This window comes from Protopterus annectens, chromosome 1.part0, assembly GCF_019279795.1.
Source record: "Protopterus annectens isolate FY-2018-M chromosome 1.part0, PAN1.0, whole genome shotgun sequence".
NCBI lineage: Eukaryota > Metazoa > Chordata > Ceratodontiformes > Protopteridae > Protopterus > Protopterus annectens.
The window spans coordinates 103,986,235-104,004,503 of record NC_056725.1 but is presented as its reverse complement, the minus strand read 5'-3'; the positions used below and the strand labels follow the sequence as shown (position 1 = coordinate 104,004,503).

General features: G+C 39.0%; 1 protein-coding gene across 1 annotated transcript in view; it reads left to right on the top strand.

The window, feature by feature from the left end:
* The window catches only part of LOC122814817, a 405,132-nt gene that overhangs the window by 345,599 nt on the left and 41,264 nt on the right, over positions 1–18,269 (top strand). The gene's annotated exons all lie outside the window — the stretch shown is intronic.

Sequence of the window (18,269 nt, the reverse complement as noted above, 5' to 3'; positions counted from 1 at the left end):
GGAGTTAGTCATGAATTTAGGTGGTGGGGCTGCAGTAGCATTGTCGCCTCACAGTAAGACGTTGTCCTGTTCAATTCTCAGCTAGAGCGTCTTCTATGTGGAGACATGCGTGAATGGGCATTTTCAATGGAGTCCTGGGGCGAAAAGCTTCATAAAGATAATGTACATAGTAAACAAATTATTAGTAATATAGTAATACAGAAGTACAGATAAAAATGTGGTATTTAAAAGTACAGTTTAGTAAAATGCAAAAACAGAGATTATAAAATTATAAAAAGCCATTAGTAGATATTTACAAATATATTTGTTCCTACTGTAGAGATATAATAGTAGAGACAAGAAATACATATATAACCTATTAGAGTTTTAGTAGGGAAGTGAGACAGGAGCAGAGTGAGCAGAGAGGGAAAAGTAGGAAAAGAAGGAGGTGGGGAGGTAGATAGTTTAGTGTAAGGTGGGAAAGGGAGAGGTAGGGGAATCAAGAAAAAAGAGCAAGGTGGAGTTGCTAAGGGATTCATGTGGGGTGTGAGCAGGAACAGTCCCAGAGGGATTTTAGATGTGAGTGAAACAAGGTTTTGAAGGTAGAGTGGCTGTTGGTGGTACGGATCAGAGGTGACAGGGAGTTCCAAAGGTGTGCTAAGGAGAAGGATAGAAGATGTTTGCCTGGTGGGTGAGCAGGCTTGTGTAATTCAATCAGATTCTGGTAAATGGAGTTTAAAAGTCTATCAGGTAGGTGCATTTTGAAGGTGGAGGCAAGGGAGGGGCAGAAGGAGGGATTAAAGATGAGTTTGTGAGCATGGGTAAGTTGAATGCAGGTAAGATAGTTGGGCGAGTTGAGTGCAGGTTAAGTAATGGGGCAATTCTACTTGGTTGAGTTGCTGAAGGGCAGAGCAGTGGTGAGACCTATGTGGGGAGCTAGTCATGAATTCAGCTATTCAGTCTTGTAGTTTTAGTAAGGTAAGGCTTGATTCTGTACAGTGAACCTAGTTTAATATGTGTCTTCCTGATTGACTGGGATAGGTCAAATCTCAAGTTATTGTCAATTACAGCACCTAATAATTTTGTTTGAGCTACAGCTGTTTTTATGGTATTGTTGGAGAAATGAATTCAGAATGGAGTAGGGGATCTCATGATTTTCATTTTGGATGGGTTCAGGATTAGTTGTGCATCAGATAACCAGCATTCAACAGCTGAACAAGACTGCTGTGTTGTAACTTCAAGTTGTTTTATGGAAGAAGCAGAACCAATAAGGGTTGAGTCATCTGTGTATTCAATGACGGAGGCTAGAGGGGAAGATATATAGAGTCTGTTGGTAAAAATACTGAAAAGTAGAGGACCTAGAACTGATCCTTGGGGGACCCCAATGCTAACAGGCAAAAGGGATGAGAGCTGTTGTTGCCATCTGACAGCTTGTTGGCAGTCAGTTAAGTAACAATGGAGCCATCCTAGTGATGATTGGCTAAGATGTAGGGTGGACAGTTCATCAAGAAGTTTCTGATGGGCGATAGTATCTAAAGCTTTGGATAGATCCGCAAAGACGGAGGACACCAGTTTTCCATCATTTGTATATTAGTTGATGGTATTAGAAAAACTTAGAAGGGCAGTTGTGGTGCTGTGGTCAGAGCAGAATCTGTGCCATGTGTTGGATAAGAGGTTATTAGATAATAGGTAGTTTAAAAGTTGGATGTGAATGCATTTTTCTAAGATTCTGGATAGAGGAGATAAGACAGCTATGGGTCTGTAGTTAGAGAACTCAGTAGAGTTGCCACCTTTATGCAGGGAAATAATAGAAGATATTTTTCAGATTAAGGGTATGTAGTTTTCTGTGATAGGGCAGTTAATCAGAATAGTAATGGGATAGGCAATTGCATCTGCTGCTAGTTTTAGGAATTCCATAGGTAGGTTATCTACCAAAAGGGTTGTGGGTTTAAGTTGAGTAGTTCTTTAAGGTATAAGTTTGGACTAGTTTAAAGGAGAAGTGGTCACTGGTATCATTGTGTATGGTTGGGATTGTTGGTGATGGATAGAGATGGGCTTTGTAAAGTGAGCAACTGCAGCTGATTGACTCCCTAGGTGTGGAACTTGCCCCAAAAAACAAAACCTCTCCTCAGAGTCAATTGGGCCCCCCTCCCCTCTTTAAGAATGTGGCAAATAGCAGACTCATTCTTAAGCATACTGGCCTCCCTCAGACACTGTTGGGTAACTGAAGTGACCTCAACTTTATGTATTTATTTTATTTGACATTTGTTTACCAGGAAAGTCCAACTGGGCATGTGCCCATTTTCAGCAAAGGCGTAGGGAGAAAAGGTCCAGAAACACATTAGCATAATTACATTTTTTTCTGTTTTTACACGGAAATTCAGGTACAATAAAAAAACATGCATCTGGGCCATTTCTCCCCAGTCCACCTCTGAAAATTGGCTGCGTTTGAAGTCAGACTTTCTCGGTAAACAAATGTTAAATAAATAAATAAGTACAATATACATAGAAAAATCACTGTCAGTAACAACAAAAGTTGTATAAATAGCAAATTAAGAACTATATGAGTCTAGCACAAGGTATAGTCAATATAATACAGGTTAGTATAATAGGATGGAGAAAGGGAAGAGTAAATAAAGAAAAGAAACTTCAGGTAGATATGGATTACAGGTGGAAAGAATGGAAAAAAGGTTAAGGTATAATGGCTTACTGGGTGGTACATGAAAAAGAAAAGAAAAATAGTACTGCACTGCAGCTACGAGTATAGACAGAGAACTAGGTTTGCACAGGGCATTGGCAGACCCAGTTGTTGGACAGATGTTGCTTCAGTTGAGATTTGAAGGAAGAGTGATAGGTACAAGTCTGATAGACTCAGGAATAGAGTTCCAGGTTTAGCAACACAGTGTCAGTACAGATTAACACCAGATGATCTGTCAGTTTTATAAATAGACAGTAGATGTTTATGAGAGGAACGTAAGTCACGGGATGGTGTGTAATATTGAAGAAAAGTTGAGGTGGCTTGTGAAAAAGAAGCATTATACCATATTTTCTGTGTTGACATGAGCTGATTCAGAATTAGCAGGTTGGGGAATTCAAGCCAATGTAAGGCTTTGAGTGAGGGACTGTCCTGTGGCAAACCTAGATATTTTATTGTTGCATTGACTGAGTTTTGCTTTTATGGAAGATTGAAAGTTGGTTAGGATTGGGCAGGCATATAGAAGTTATGGTAAGAGACAGGAGGGGCAAGAGTTTCTCTTGTGGTGTTATTGAGGATTTTTTTTTTACCCTATACAGCATGCCTAGTTTTTGATTGGTCTTTTTTATACTGTTATTGATATGTAGATCAAACTTGAGATTATGGTCAATTATACCAACTAGCAGTTTGGTGTGACAGCATCAGTTCTGGTGTTGTCTGGGAAGATAATTGTGAAGGTATTATTATTACTGGGGGGACTGCCTTGGTAAGAATAGGAGTTGCATTTTTGAGGGTTGAGTAGCAGTTGGTTTTTGGTGAGTCATGCCTCAGTGGAGTTAAATGCTTCCTGATTTATGCTTTGAAGATGAGTAAGACTGTTAGAGGAGCAGATTAAAGTAGCATTGTTTGTGTATTGGATCAGGGTAGCTTGCTTTGCAGAGGTATGAAGATGATTGATGAAGATGTTGAAAAGGAGTAATCCAAGAATGGAGCCTCGAGGTGCCCCGGTGTGTACTAGTAGATAGGGAGAGAAAGATGAGTTCCATTTGACTGATTGGTATTGGTTAGAGAGGTAACTGTTGAACCATTGAATGGTAGTTTTAGTTAAGCCAAACTGGGAAAGCTAGGATAGGAGTTTAGGGTGGGAAACAGTGATGATAGCCTTACATAGCTCTAAGAATGGAGTAGAGACAAAGTTGCCAGTATCTCATCCTTTATTTACTGGGTCTGTAAAAGAAAGAACAGCAGTGTAGTACCATGTGCGGGTCTATATCCATGTTGTGTGGGAGAAAGAAGATTACTGTCAAGTAGGTATTGTAGTAACTGTTTGTAGATGCATTTTCCCAGAATTTTAGAGAGGGGAAAAATGCAATAGGCCTGTATGTTGTTATTTCAATGAGGGTACCACCTTTGTGAAGAAGAAGGACATAGAACTTTTTCCACATTGTGGGGACATAGGCTTCTTTGATAGATCTATTTATTAGAATGGAAACTAGATAGGCTATAGAGTCAGCAGCCATTTTTAGATAGTCATTGGGGAGATTATCAGCAGAAGGGGAACATGGTTTGAGTTTGTGCAGCAGGGATTTGATGAAGGACATGGGCACTGGTTGAACTGAGAATGAGGTGGGGCATGTATTGTGAGGGTTGGGGACAGAGGGAGGTGATGCTGGGAAATTGTTAGTAATATCAGCTATGCTGTTAATGAAATAAGAGTTGAACTGAGATGCTATATATGAAGAAGTAGTGTCAGTAGAAGGTTAAGGGGAAGATTGTTTTCCTGGGTATAAAAGTTTAGGGATTGTATGCCAAAAAGTTTTTGGGATGATTTTATGCTGGTCTTGTTGTTTTGAGTAGAATTGTTTTTTTATCTATGCTGACTTGTTTTTTTTACAATGTTATATAGTGCTCTATATTGTTGTAGATTTGCTTGAGTTTTTTGTTTTGAATAGCATGCCCAGGCTTTATCTCTTTTTTTGCATAAGGAATTGAGTATGGTTAGAGAGATAGGGAGAGTAGTTATTTTTGTCCCGTTTCTTTCTATCTGGAGCTAAGCTGTTTAATATGTTTAAGAAAATTGAGCTGAATTTTTCAACTCTTCATCAAGAGGTAGGTATTTAAGGAAAGAGTGTTTGTAAAGGTCTCCTGATTGAAGCTGGTGTAGGTTGGGGTAGTGATGAGTTGTGAAAATCCGTAAAGGTTAATGATGTCATTAGGGAATTGAGAGTTTAGTTTTAGCCAGTCGATGTTACCATCACCTAAAAGTATTGCTACAATAGAAATAGTTGATGTGCAGAATAGGATATTTTCAAGAGTGGTTAAATTACCAGGGGATACATGCAATGCAGTTAGACACATACTTTTGTTATTGTATGAATGGTAATAGTTAGTTTTGTCAAAAGTTGGAATGGGATGATTATAGGGAGTTACAGAGATATAGTCTATATAAATTATGTCTACTGCACCTCCTTTTCTTTTGATACAGGCAGCTCTGACCATGTAAAAACCTGAGAATCAGTGGGTCAGTATCCTTCATGTGTGGTTTGAGCCAGGTCTCTGTGATTACTAATATGTCAGGGGAATGTTGTGTCATCCAGGCATAGGTTCATAGGTTCATAGATTAGTACTAGGCTAACTGCCCTTGTGGGCCATTTTCAGCCTAGCCAATTACCCCATGTAAGAATGAAACCCTGCACCTTATGCTTGTAAGGTAAACACCTTAAGCAGCATGCCAACCTCCCACCCGCATGTTATTCTGAAACTTTGTTACAGATGCTAGGTATATCTTTTTAAATAATTTTAAGTTGTTTTAGTGAAGCTGGGATATTAGTTCGAGGTGGGGACTGTGTGAAATTAGGTCCTGGATGGGGTAAATGTCACCACAGAGTAGCAGATATTTAAAGAATACAGGGGAAAGAGAGAATTTAATTTTGGCCATGCTGCAAGTAGGTTTGATATCAGCCAGGTGAAGTGTTGATAGGTGCAGTTTAGGTTTAAAGAGGAAATTGTGGTCCATCTGGAAAAGGTAGGAATGATGGGAAGGGAGTAGTGATTGCTGATGTTGGAATGAGAGGTAATGTCCATAGAAGGAAGCAATGTTGATGGAATTAGTATGAAATAGAAGGACATACAGGAAAAGGAAAAAAGTATAAGGGTAAGGAGGATCATAGTAGAGTTGGAAACAAGAAGAGTGATGTGCAGGTGGAGAGGAGAGATGTCTTGTGAGTTTTAATTAAGATTTGGAAAAAGGAGGGTAGGAAGAGGGATAGTAGCACAGAGTATATGTGCTTAGGTTGGTTAGACAATGTTGAGTGTGTTGGGGAAAGATTTGACTAGAGTGTTGTAGAGTAATTAGTTAAAAAAGTAAGTACGTGGGTAAATAGAGTGCTTATTGTTAGGGTAGAAATTGTTTGGTGATAACATTAGACAATAGAGGTTGAAGGAGATGGAAATCAGAGAAAATATTTGGTGGGTAGAAATTAGGGAGTTGAAATGAGTGCCAGTATATGATAGGGAGAGAAAAAGCTAAGTCAGCAGTGTGAGTTAGTGAATAAGGAGTGTGAAGAGTAAAGCCGGGGGAAGGGGTGTGGTTGTTGTTAGGATTAATTGTAGGAGTAGTGGGGGTTGGTGGGAATTGGGGGTAGGGTAGGGAAGCAGAATGAGCCTGAGTGTAGAGAAGGGTAAACGGAGTGGGAAGGACCCCAGAGGCAAATTTACACCATTTTAGTCCTCTCAGGAAAAAAACAATCACAACAAACAACAATAAAACTAAACCTCTCCTCAGGGTTGACCAGGTCCAGTTCCCCTCTTTAAGAATGTGGAAAACAGCAAAATTATTCTTAAGCATACTGGACTTCTTTGGACACTGTTTGGACTCTGAAGAGACCTGAAGTGTATATAGGTGACTAAACTCCCTGCCTCAATACTGATAAGACTATTAGTGCTTACAAATATATAAGTTTACTGTATTTTTCCTAATCAAACACTGCATAGACAAACTGCCTGCCAGGTGTAACAACTGCATACCGGAACCATCCGTACAAGGTCCCCCCAAAATATGGTATATATTGCTAAATCTAGAATCTAAATCCCATCCTCCAGCATTGCTCTCTAAACAATAGTGCTATATATTCCAGCTTTTCACATATGTTTTCTGGGTATCTGGGTGTATAAATTAACTGACCAAATATACTCTAAAGCTTATGTAGAAATTTGAGTCACTGAATTAACCAGCATACCTGTATTAAAGAGTCACTGATTGGTTTCCATTAGCTCGCACACCACGACCACAGCCCACAGATTGAAAAGCTATTGGTTATCCATTCCTTCCTGGTTGTATAACCCCTTCCCCCTTGCAGCCCATATTCTGTACTGGCTTAGCTGATCTATTAAAAACTGTGGGTACAATTTTGAATTCCACTGCAGCTTATTGACTCCCTCAGTGTGGAACTTGCCTCAAGTAAGTGTATAATAACTCATCCTTGTATTATCATTTCTCAGTATCATTGCATTAGTACATACTAGAGGCCTTGGTGGTGCAGCAGATAGCATTGTTGCCTCACAGCAAGAGGTTCTCCAGTTTGATTCTCGGCTGGAGCACCTTCTGTGCTGAGTCTGCATGTCCTCCCCGTGGTCGAATGAATTTAGAGACATGCAGGTAGGTGCAAGCATTTCTGGGTATGCCTTCTTTGAAGTTTGGGTGCCGGGCTGGCAACTCAACACCATAAAAATTCACTGGCAATCATTAGCAGACTGGAGTTCCACTGTGGCGACCCCCTACCAGGAAAAGCCAAACAACAGTTTATTGGATTAGTACATACTGTCAATTTTGTTCTATAATACTGTTGTAACCACAAATGTTTAGTTTGAGTATGTAGTGCCATGTGTATTGTTTCACTGGCATTTAGAGATTAATAACAAGCAAGTTAATATTTTTAAAATAGTGCTGTGTTAACCAGTTGTACTATGCCATTCTTTAGGCTCTAATTTGTTTTAAACTATTGCTCTCATCTTGCTGCGCTGTACTGTTTCATGGCTGCATAGAAAAATCCACTAGAAAACTTATAGGTAGCAGGAATTTGCAATTATTAATGTTGTTTCAATATTGTAATAACTTAATTATAAATCCTAACTGTGCTGCTTTGCTCACATTCTAAAGTACAGCTACATTACTTGAGTTAGTAAGTGACTGGCCTGATCCTACCTATGTTGATTTTAGATCTGCATTTCCATCCAAAAACTGAATTTTCCAGTTGATTGACTAATATATACAAGTAATATACTCTATAGTGTCGCAGAGACTAGTCACACTGTGACTCATTGGCTACATCTGCAGACTTAGAAAATAGTGGACATACTCATACTAATATTTGTTAGCTCTGTAAAAAAATCAATTAACCGTATTTTAGAGTTTAAATGTTCTTGGGCTCAACGAGTTTTTCTTTTCCTTTCTCTATGCTTTATGTAGCAAAACAGATCTGTTTTACTGTTTCACAATCGCCTGCAACTGTAGAGTTAGAAATTAGTTGACATGCTACTACTGATGTTTTTTAGATCAGTAAAAAATCCAATAACTGAATTTTTATATTTTAAATACTTTTGACTTCCAGGAGTTTTTTCCTCTTACTTTAAATAGCTATACAGAACTGTTTTACTGTTGTTTTTCACTGTTCACTCATGCTGTTTGTGTATGTTGCATGTGATATCTTATTCTACTCTCTCTTGCTTTCTCATAGAAAACTAAACCTCTCCTCAGTGATGACTGGGTCCCCTTCCCCTCTTTAAGTATGTGGCAAACGACAGAATCATTCTTAAACATATCCACCAAAATAACAAATTAGCATCCTTAAATCTCTCCCAAGTTACCCTAACCTGATTCCACAGCTTCTTAACTGACTGACCACAAGCAGTCAAGTGGCAAAACAAACTATCTCTTCTACTACTTGTCTCTGTAGGTGTCCATCAAGGGTTAATCCTCGGACTACTGCTGTTCTCTATATTCACCAATAGACTCTCCACTGTTACTAACCTAGCCTCCATCATACAATATGCTGATGACTCATCCCTCATATGTTCATCTCCAAACCTTCCAGACTTACTTGAAAAACTGCAAAAATCATTCCTAGACATCAAAAAATCTCTCTCAGACAGACTACCAGCTAATACTCAATCCAAACAAAACAAAACTGATGGTCTTCACAATAACCATAACACAAGGAAACCAACACCCCCCCTTTATTATCTACTCCTCTAATAAAACCAGAATAGAACCTGTTGACCACACAAAACTTCTTGGGGTCACAATTGATAACGCCTTTAGATGTGACAAACACTTAGCATCATCCATCAAAAAGTGCACATTAAACCTGGAGCTCTCTACAGAGCAAGGCCTTATCTCACCACTATCACCAGACATTCCATAGCCAGAACACATCTCCTCTCCACCCTCCTATATGCTTCTCCCATATTTACTAACCTCACAAAATCTGACTTAACCAGATTAGAGGCCTCCTACAATAAAATATCAAGATTTGCCCTAAATCATCCAAATGGAATGCACCACTGCTCTACTTTACAAGCTAAAATGGATCAAACTACCCAACCTACTTAAGCCAAATAACTGTCAGCCACTCCATTGTTTATCATTCAGAAAACTGCAAAAGACTTAGTGCAATCATACACCAATGAGAGAACCCTAAGATCTTCTGAAAAATGACTACTAAAAGTATCAAAAGCCAATAATATCTTCAGTGAGCCTCTTTACTCCAACAAAATATCCAAAAACTGGAACTCTATCCCACAACAAATACTAAACACCTGTAACCCTCACATATTCAAGTTGCTCCTCATGGATTATCTCACCAACAACTAGTTATGCTCCTGTACTACTCCCAGATGACTGTACTGTACATCCCAGCCTAGCTGCCTATACTGCCCTTAGCTCCCTTAACCTAGTACTCCTAAATTCTTCTAGGCTCTTTTCTTCATCTGCTCTTAATATATCTACCTCCTACCTCCATTCCCTTAATATCCCCTAAAAGTACTACCAGAATATTGTCATAACAACTGTTAAGATCCTCTCTAACAACTGCTTAAGAGATGTTTAACTTACTATAAGACTTATTGTTAGACTGACTTAATATATCTGTAACATTTAACCTACTAGGCTAATATTTTAGTTTTTTCCTGTATGTATTTTCTGATTTCCTTCCACATGTTTTATATATTTGTCATGAACTTTCAATTACTATGTTAACACCCCATACTGGAGGGTTACTTTCTCTCTTTATGTTTTTTGTCAACTCCCTTCTCTGGATTCTTTCACTTTTTGTATGAGGAGCTTTAAGGAAGTTGTAAGGAATGATTTGAATTGTGCAGCAATTATTTCATTACTGGTAATTGTTGAATGAGTAGGTGTTGATGATTGACTGGGTAGAAGGAGTTTTTGGGATTGTTGTGGTACTATTGGTGCAGTATGTTTTCTTGTCTAGTTGGACCTGGGACTTGGCTGTATTCCGAAGTAGCATGTAGTAATCTAGGTTAGCTTGATTTTTGTTGGAATGCCATAGTTTCCAGGCTTTATCTCTTTTTTGAATAGATTTTTAGTGTGTTTTGTTAACCAAGGTGCACTATTAGATTTTACTCTGGTAGTTCAGTAGGGAGATAGCATGTTTAGTATGTCTAGAATGGTGATGTTAAAACAGTGCTAAGGAGAATCAAGGAGACGTGCTTTGAGTGGAGCCCAGTCACAGAGTTGTAAGACTGAGATAAAAGTTTGAGCATTAACGTTTTCTTGTTGTGAAATTGATGGTAGGAGGTATATCTGGGGAGAATAAGATGATGTCTGAGTCAGAATATAGTGAAATAATCACTGATGTAATCGGGGAGACAACCTGAGTGGAATGCTAGAGAAGGTCAGTAAGTTAGGATCCAATCTAGTATTGATTGCCTTTTGGTGACTTTGTCTATTCTAGTTGTTTCTTGTATAACCTGAGTAAAGGGATGAAGGTTAATGAAATTGGTGGGATTATCAGAGTTATAGGAGTACAATCAGTGTTGAAGTAACCCATTTTCATGGTTTCTTGTGAGAATGTTAATGATAGCCAGTCGAGATTATCCTCAATTATGTTGAGGTTATTGCCAGGGAAATATAACCAGCAATTATTATTAGACATTTGTTACAAGTGATTTTGTGTTTGGTAAATAATATCTCAGCATTGCTATATTCAGGAATGCTTGCTTCTATGACTTCTAATTTTGTTTATACATTATGGCTATTCCAAATCCACATTTGGTCTTTCTGTCATGTCTATGCATGTTGTAACCTGGAGGGAGAATTTCATTGTTATTAATTTCAGGTTTCAGGCAAGTTTCAGTAAGTTCCTCAATATCAGGAGAATATTGAGATAGGCAGGTGTGGAGAATGTGTACCTTGTTGACTGTACTCCTAAGGTTCAAGTTAAGAAGAGCATGTCATGTCAAGCAGAGTGCCTCGTTGACCCTCTTCAAAAGGAACCTTGACGATTGGATGGGAGAAAGGAAATTTACCCCAGGGATCATGTCAGTCACCCTGCTAGACAGGGGTCCAGGGAAGTAACTAGTGTGTGAAGAAATAGCCAGGGAATTGTTATGGCTAGGCTTGTATAGGCCCTAGGGCTGATAGCCTAGTACTAACCTATGAACCTATAAGAAGTAGGAGGTTGGAGCCTTTAGGGGAAGCTGGAATTCCAGTACTGGGTAGTGGAATAGGAGGGATGGTGGGTTGGTGATGAACATTTCTGGGACAAGGGTTTGGATGAATATTTCTTCTGACTGATTTTTATAACTATCATACAATAATTCATACGCCCTACTAATTATCCCTTTTTAAACAACACTTCTCTTCTAGACTCAACTAAAAGTACCACCAGAGCTGATCTTTTAGTTAACAATCCTCTGTACCTTTCCCTTAGCATATACTCTATTATCAATCCCTTGTTAAAAAGGTAGTCTCTAACCACATATCCTTAGCTGCCATAATAGAACCCTTTTCAACCCGTACACCTAAATATTTCATCTTATCTTGTCTCCATAAATATAGGGTATTGTGGAACCATAGAACAAAACCTCCAGAGCTGTAAGCACTGGCAGATTTAAACAGTTTATTCATAGAACACAGTAAAAAGCACAATGATTTCAGGCAAGATCCCTTCTTCAGTGTATAAGTAACTAAAATCCATGTGACACAGCCTCAATCCACATACAAAATCAAATAATTATTTAAATACAGTAATAAAATCTTAAGGCTCTAAAAGCAACATATACACAGCATGTATATAAAATAATACATATAAAATATATAATTAATTAAAATCTATTATTTGTGCAGACACAATTGTCTGTTTCTTAATATTGGTTTAAGACTAACAGCTGCATTTATACCAGGTTTTTCATCTACTTACAATCTCAAAATCCACTCATATTCACAAACCTCTAATGTATTATTTATGTCACTACCCCTTTTGTTTCTATACACATCAACCATCCTAAAGCAGAATTCATGGTCTATCCCATTCTCATCCATATCTTTGGCAAGTGCATTATTGTTAACTTTTCTACGTATCTCAGATATATGTTCCACAATGCGATCTTTCAGCTTCCATGTACATTTCCCAATATAGAACACATTATATTTTTTACATGCAACCAAGTAAACACTATTTGAAGTATTGCATGTGGCATAACGTCTAAATATATATTTTCTGTTAGTTATTGGGTGTGTGAAGTTATTACTTTTTCTTTTTTTTTCTGTATCTATCTATATCTATATCTATATCTATGTTACCTATTTCCCTTCTACTTTCTTATATTTCACCAATTATAAAAACATTCCTACCACTTCTAGCACCCCCCTTGTCAGCTTTACCTAATCTTTTTTTTTCTCTTTTTATTTACAGTTCTCAGTTAAAACAAACAATGTGAAGCATATCTATACCAATTCTCTACCAGCAAGCTACATCTGCAAAAGTCCATGGTCGGTTTACTTAAAGTAAAGGCAACATTACAGTGTATGTTAATGCTTTAACCCTTCTATGATTGTAAATTTCATTAGATTGTATTCAGGGAGTGCACACTATTGATAACCCCTACCCCTACCAGAGATCTCTCTAAACCCAAGACTTTCTACTTTGGAATCATTGTTTCACTCGGTCTTCTCCTTCCCTAATGCACTTGCCCATATTTCTCCCACTCCATACTCACTCCTGGCATAAGATTTATATTTATCTAAGAATTCCTGCTCTACAGAATTGTCAGCTGCATAAATACATTTCACAGTACCTAGTAGTCTAAGTGTCTGAGTGTTCCTCACTGCGCAATTGTAGAACTTGGCTCTGCCCATTCAGTTCCACCCTCACTACACTCGGGCTTCACTCTCCTCCCCTACCCCGCCCCCATTCCTACCTGCCCCAGATAACTCTGATTTATTCTAAACCTAACCACTCCCACTCCCACTTATCTACCAATCATCACCTGTACAATTTCCAGTTATACAATAGCTCACATTTCCACACTAACCTTAACACCTATCCATTACCACACATATATTAACCCATTAACCTATAACCAATCCCTACCCTTCAACCATTACAAAATGCTATCAATACAGTGTATATTACTAGCTCTGCTAACAACTGCTGCTCACTTAAACTGCCATTCACAAATAGTCTCCCCTCATACTTTTCACAAAACTACAGCCACCTTTTCTCCACACCTAACTGACTACACCATCTTAATATCTCCAGCCATCTTAAATATAACAGAATTCCATCACACCTCATACAGACTACACCATATTAAATCAAACCCAAAAAATACCCCTTTTAAGTTTCATAAGCATATATCAACATTCTTCCAAACACTAGTAACCATAGCTACCAAACTTATTATAAGCAGAGACATTCACCCAAACCCAGGCCCCCAGAATACCTCCTCACCACCCCCTCAAATGCAAGATATAACCAATCTATCATGAAAAGGCACTGAAATGCTAATCCTAAATATGAACCTGAAAAACATAGTCAACAGAGTTCAAGAATTGCACACCACCCTGTCCCATTATAACCCCGATATTTCTGTTTTAACAGAAACCTAGTTAAAAAGATAACCACAAAGCCTTCTTTAGCTATGTTAAGAATCTAAGTAGCAACTCGCAGATATGGACTGAACTAGTGCAAAATAGCACAAAATATACTGAACCTACTGATACTGCCAACATCCTGGCAGAAAGATTCAGTGCAAACTTCACCCCCCTCTCACCTACAAAAGGGCCCACAACAATACCGGAAAAGTGTAGTGTCCCAAAAATCGCCGATGCACAGGTGAAAACAGCTCTTTCAAAAGCCAAAAACACAGTGACAATGGGACCAGATGGTGTCCCAGGCTGCATCTTGCACAAACTACAGAATGAACTAACCCCCCACCTAAACACGCTGTTCAATCTCAGCCTCTCTACAGGCTACGTGCCCATAGAATGGCACACAGCAATGGTTATTCCTCTCCACAAAGGAGGAGCCACAACTGACCCTGGTAACTATCGCCCCATAAGCGTGACTAGCCTGATCTGCAAGGCTATGGAGCGCATCATCATGGAACTCATTAACAAAGACATTAGGATCCTCCAAACACTTGACCAGACCCAGTTTGGCTTTGTTAAGGGCAGATCATGCCTACTAAACCTGGTTGACTTCTTTGAGACAGTCACCAAGGCCATAGATGAGGGAAAGGTGGTTCACATAGCCTACTTTGACCTCACCAAGGCTTTTGACACCATTCCCCACTCGGGTATTACAGAAAAACTCACCAGCCTGAACATAAACCCCTATGTCATGAGATGGGTTGCCAACTGGCTTACAGACAGAACTCACACGGTAAGAATAGCGAGCTCCAGGTCCGACTCTAAACCAGTCACAAGTAGTGTCCCGCAAGGCTTGGTCCTTTGACCGCTACTGTTCTGCATATACTTCTCAGAAGTACAGGCAAACACAGGAGGAATATGGCTAACCAAGTTCGCCGATGACTGCAAACTGGGAGCCATAATTGACTCTCTGGCTGACATGGACATCCTCCAAAAGGGCCTTACTGATATGGACATCTGGTGTCAAAGTCATGGCCTCAAGCTAAATGCCAAAAAATGCATAGTCATCCCATATGGGAAAAACAAAACACCCACAAATTAGCACATAAGTGTCAGCCCCCTTAATACAGAAGAGGTAATAAGAGATTTGTGGACCCAGGTAGGTAGTAATCTCTCCTTTGACAATCATATTGCCAAAGTAGTTAGGAAATCCTTCTATGTGGCCCATCTAATTACTAAAGGTTCACATCTAGAAATAAAGAGGTTATAGTGCCTCTCTATTCGTCACTCATTAGACCCATCATAGAGTACAATGCCTCATTTGGGATGTACCTCATAAGACACTTCCAACAGCTGGAAAGACCACAAAAGTACCTCACCAAGAGGATTACTAGCCTCAAACATATGTCCTATGCAGCCCGACTGAAAAAACTCCGGCTGTACTCAGTGGCATATTGCTTACTCAGAGGTGATCTCTGCCTGACTTACAAATCCATGTCCAACTCAGAATTGATGGACATGCTCCACCTAAAGAAATCCAAGTCACTGCGAGCCACATGCTCTAGTGAGCTAAACCTCACCACAACAATAAATAGAACATGCTGGAGGGATAGATTCCTGTCACAGAGACTCCCCATGCTTTGGAACAAAATTCCAAACTACATTAGGCAGAGCCCCTCACTAACACTCTTCAAGAGAAACCTTGACGAGTGGATGGGTAACAGAAAATACACCCCTGGGATCACTTCATTGGGTCTGCTTGACAGAGGATCAGTTAGTTAATCAATGGGGCGGTGAAAGCCGACACACTCTGGCTAGGCTTATAAATGCCCTCGAGCAGATAGCCTAGTACCTACCTATGAATCTATGAACCTAAAAGTACACATTACTGAGAACAAAATTACACCACCTGGTTACAACATTATTAGAACAGACAGGATGTTAAAAAAAGGCAAAGCTGTAGCCATCTTATTTAAGATCAGTCTCACACTTTTACCACAAAACCTAAACATAGATAACCTCGAAAATATAGAACTCCTATCTTCTAAACTTCGACTTAACCATAATAAATTCATATCCATTAGAGCTACCTATGTCCCACCTGGAAATAGCATCTCTACTACAGAGCACATCATCTGGTCTATATCAAATTTCATAGCGCAAGAAACTATCATTATGGGTGACTTTAATGTAGACTGCACAACTTGTACTTGACATAACCCTAGCAATCACATCAAACTCTATGGCTTCTCACAGCTCATTCAAGCTCCTACACGGATAGACAAAAACTCCAACTATTAAGCTATACTAGATTGTACACTAGCCAACAAACCTCAAAATTATCAGATTAGCGGCTGTTTACCCGACAGCCTTAGTAACCATATGCCAGCCAATCTACTGAAAAAAAACATCAGTACTGTCAAGCTCACCACCTTCTGCCAAATCTGCAGTAAAAAAAAAAAACTTTAACCCCCAAGACCTAATCAATACCCTAAAAATAATTAACTGGTCTCTACTAAAAAAACTACCTCTTGATGCTGAAGTAGATTATTTCAATAGTACCTTCCTTGAAATTCTTAACAAATTGGCACCCCCCCCCCCCAGGTCAATTCGTTTTAAGACCACATACGCAACATGGCTAACTAACAACACCAGAATGCTCTTTAGGAAAAGAAACAAAGCTTAGCAAACATGGATCACCTGTAAAAAACAAATCATCCACATTGCATTCCAGCAAATTAGAAACAAGGCTAAACATTAAATCAACCTAGATAAAAGAACTACTACTATAACCTGCAACATAAACACCAGCATAACTCCCAACATTTTTGGAATACCATAAATGCCATTCTCCACCCAGGACATTCCACTACCCCTCTTCTCAACTATTACACTCTCCTTCCACCATGCAGAAGAATTAAATAAATAATTTACTGGAAGTGTACTATCTCTAATTAAAAGTAATTCCACAGAACCATCACTAGCTTCCAAACCTCTCAATATCAACTACAACTTGTCCTTTCAGCCTGTTCCCACACCTACCATTAAGAAACTACTCAAGAAACTCAAACTCTCTTCAATAGCAGCTGACAAATTATCATCTGGATATTTAAAACTAACAGCTAAAGCCTTATCTTATCCACTGACGATCCTTATTAACAGGTCCATATCAGAACAACATGTCCAATATGCAACATGGAAAATCACACAATTACCCCTTACACAAAGGAGGAAATTCCACAGAGCTGATGAACTACAGACCAATCACTATTCTCTCTCCACTATCTAAACTCCTCAAAATATATATCCACTCCCAACTGATTCATTGTCTTACCTTCAACAACCTGCTAGCAACATGTCAACATGGTTTTAGGCCTCATCATAGTGCCAAAACTGCATTCTTCAGTTTCACCAATACCATCGACCAACTCAGAAACAATGGCAAAATAGTCTCTGCAGTCTTTCTAGACATGTCCTAGGCCTTTGATATGGTCTCCCACCCCAAACTATTAAATACACTCTCCAGATTGAACCTCAGCCCTTCATAACTTCAGTGGTTCTAAAGCTATCTGTAGGACCACCAACAAACTGTAAAATGGCTTAATGTCCTATCCCCCCTCTTCCTGTCACACTAAGAGTACCTCAAGGCTCAATTCTCAGGCAGCTACTCTCCACTATTTTTACAAACAGCCTCCATAGTGTTACCCCACTGGCTTCAACTATCCAATATAAAAAGGATAGTAATAAAAAGTAATAAAAGGCCTTTACTTTTTTAATATCTTTACTAATCAGATCTATACCTCCTGTCCTCAGTCATCTTTAGTGCAATATGCAGATGACTCTACAGTCATCGCCACAACCAACTCTCTCTCTAAGCTCTTCTCAGCTACTCAGGCATCTTTTAACTTAGTTGAAACATGGCTGTCCAATAACCAGCTTATCCTTAACCCTAAAAAAACAAAGCTGCTACTCTTCCTACCTAAAAAGTTCAACAATATTAAACTCTCCTTCTCCATACAGTCCATTAATAACACTCCCATTCAGGTAGAATCCAGTACTAAGCTCTTAGGCGTAACCATCAACGATCAGCTTAAATTTGACTTGCATGTTAATAACTGTATCAAAAAGACACATTCAGAACTAGGGCTCCTTTACCGTAACAAGAAATTTCTTAACTCTGAAGCCAAGATTATTCTTTCTCTTAGCTACCTTCTACCCAGTCTAATTTACAATTCTCAAATTCTCAGACATCTTAACTCAGCACTCTTGACCAAATCTCAAATCTACCTACAACAAGGTAGCTAGATTTGCTGCCCAACAAACCTAAAAATCCCATCACTGTCTCTCTCTAAAACACCAAAACTGCCTTGAATTAGCCCACTAGTTTCTTCTCTTTCAGCTCATCCTATACCAGCCTTCCTACTACCCAGCACTATCCCCTCTCATCTCCCATTATTCCCCCTCCAGACCTCTCCGAAGCTC